At 29.6% G+C, this 2715-nt stretch overlaps 2 protein-coding genes across 3 annotated transcripts in view; one reads left to right on the plus strand and one right to left on the minus strand.

Moving 5' to 3' along the window:
• LOC106677614 (EGFR adapter protein) overlaps window positions 1-2715 on the minus strand; it is a gene marked incomplete at its 5' end in the record, with an annotated part of 690819 nt that overhangs the window by 433732 nt on the left and 254372 nt on the right.
• Window positions 1-2715, plus strand: part of LOC106677616 (uncharacterized) — a 19675-nt gene that overhangs the window by 5581 nt on the left and 11379 nt on the right. The window lies entirely within an intron of this gene.

Genomic DNA, 2715 nt, shown 5'->3' on the forward strand with positions numbered 1-2715 from the left:
AAATATAGCTTTTTTAAAAGCAAAATTTCTTAAAAATCTACTAAAGATCAGTAGTTAGTTAATTTATTTTGAGAAATCTATATCTCAGGAACTATGTGACGTACAGATGTCAATTAGCACTCACATTAAAGCTAGTTTAATGGACTATAATGAAGTTTATGACATTTACCTTCGTAGTTTTCATGATATTTGCTAAAATAAATTGATTTATAGTTCTTAGGACAATAAGTTTGATTTATTGAAAACATCATTTCTGAAACCATTGAACGTACATGTGTCTGGCAGTGCTCAAATTAAAGCTAGAAAAATTTACTACAAAATAGTTAATTATGTTTATCTTTGTAGGAGTAGCAATTTTGATGATATTTGACAAAATAATCTCACAAAATGTCAATTTCTAGTTGTTCGTATAAAATGTTGGATTTTTGAAAATATATATCTCTAGATCCATAAGACGCACATATGTTTGCCAACACTCAAAATAAAGGAAATTTAACTTACTATAATGTAGTTTATGACACTTACCTTCGTAGGGGTAGTAGTTTTTATGATATTCACATATGAATATAAATTGGCAAATTAAAATTTGTCCGAACAACTATAAATCAATTTATTTTAGCTAATACCATGAAAACTACTATTCCTAAGAAGATAAACTGCCTAAACTACTTTATAGATCATTAAACTAGCTTTAATTTGAGTGCTAATAGACATCTGTACGTCAAATGGTTTTTGAGGTATACATTTTTCAATATAAATTCCCTAACTACTGATCTTTCAGTACGTCCCATACATTTTTATGAAATATTGCTTTTTAAAAAGCATATCGAAAACTATTTAACGTAAATAACTTTATTAGGGCTCATTTAGCAAATTTACTCTTCTTTAAATGACGTTCTCTTAGGGTTTCTGGAGTTGTTGCTACTTTTTAAGATATAGAGCTCCGAATGAAAAATTAGTTTTTTTTTATCGCTTTGAAACAGCCGCCATTTTTTATTCCCCCTACCTATACTTTGCAAACTCGTCAGTTTGGACTATTAATTATACATTGTTTTCATTAAAGTAATCTAAAATTGAGGTGAGATAACTGACTTTTTTCTCCTCTTGGGCTCTTGTACTAACTCGTCCTGTTTAGCTAGACATCTCTCCTCAATTATAGAGTAGGGCCGGTTCCATATTGCGTGTTGAGGTTTAAACTTTAAGGGATTATACCTACCATGGTTGTCACATCAACAAAAGGGTCCTTTATCTTAGACCTAGAACCTTTCAGGTTTAGCGTATGGCCTAAACCTACTTTATATACTTATTTGCAAGCCACTTTCCCCTGTTTCTCTTGGGAGTCTTTCCATCCCATCATAGTTCCTTCCTAGGAACTGGATGTCTTCCACGTACACTAGATTTTATGTTTCATTCCGAGGTGCACCTAACCATTTTCGCGTGGTTTGCTTCTAATTACCCATTATAAGGCTACTTTGAACCACAATGGTAAGCGTCCTTCCTATATCTATATCAATAAGATGATAACATTGGAAGAAGATACTTTACCGTATGAAGTAGATTGGGAGCAAAATAGTCCGAGTGGCGGTCAATAAAGATATCAAAATAATAAAAGCAAAATATTTATTGTTAACCAACGTTTGATAATGATTATATTTTGTGCTACTAACCATACATACTTTGTCTTATCCAAATTTATATCGAGGCTTGAATCATGTATGTCCTGATACATGTATTTCCTTAAATTATTTGTTCAATTCTAAATACATTTTTCCCAGCAAATACGTAAAATTCAAGAGAATGCAAGAAACTTAAAGGTAAAATTTATCATTTATCATAAATAGTGCGTAAAAGTTCTATATTTTCATCTTTGAACACAAATTAAAAGCAGTGGCAATAATAAATTTTAACACAGAATTACATCGAGAATTTCTCAGATTCAATTAAAAAGAGCAATGGTCTTATTCCTGTGGCATTTTCTTGTTTGTTTACTCCTCAATCCATTTCTCTGTTTCCCCCCTTCCCATGGTCCTTGCTCATCTTAGTCTTGTTTCACTCCCTATTTTAATTACAATTACTAATTAATGTCTTGTTATTGAACAGCTATGTTTTCTCTAAGTACATTTTTTAACATAATTTCTTTAAAATATTATTCATAATATATAATAAATACATATTTATGTAACTTTTTTAAGTAATAAAATTACTAATTAATTAGTAATTTATATTGTTGAATAATACATAATTTATAAATACATATTTTTAAAAATATTTGACAATTTATTAGCACATAAAAATCCTATCCCTGGTCATCACTATGACCTATTGTCCACAACAGTGTGGCAGATTGTAATATCTATCAATAAATAGATAAAGAATAAAGAAAACTATTTATTGTTAACCAGCGTTTCATAATAATTATATTTTGTGCTACTAACCATACATACTTTGTCTTATCCAAATTTATATCGAGGCTTAGTTCTTTTACTAGACTTAATCAACGTTGTATTTGATTTTATAGTTTCCCTTTCACGACCCATCTGCATAACAAACCGTGAATATTTACTAGTTACAGTCAATTCCATTTCAGAAGAAAAAAAAAAAGAAAAATTATAGTTTATATCGACCAAATGTTATGTTGAGAACATGGAAATAGGAATAGTAGAGGAAGACACAGTCCACAGTTTTACCTTAATCCGTAATTTATTATTTTATTAT

Source organism: Halyomorpha halys, unplaced genomic scaffold (genome assembly GCF_000696795.3).
Source record: "Halyomorpha halys isolate HHAL.00 unplaced genomic scaffold, Hhal_1.1 Scaffold105.1, whole genome shotgun sequence".
Lineage (NCBI taxonomy): Eukaryota > Metazoa > Arthropoda > Insecta > Hemiptera > Pentatomidae > Halyomorpha > Halyomorpha halys.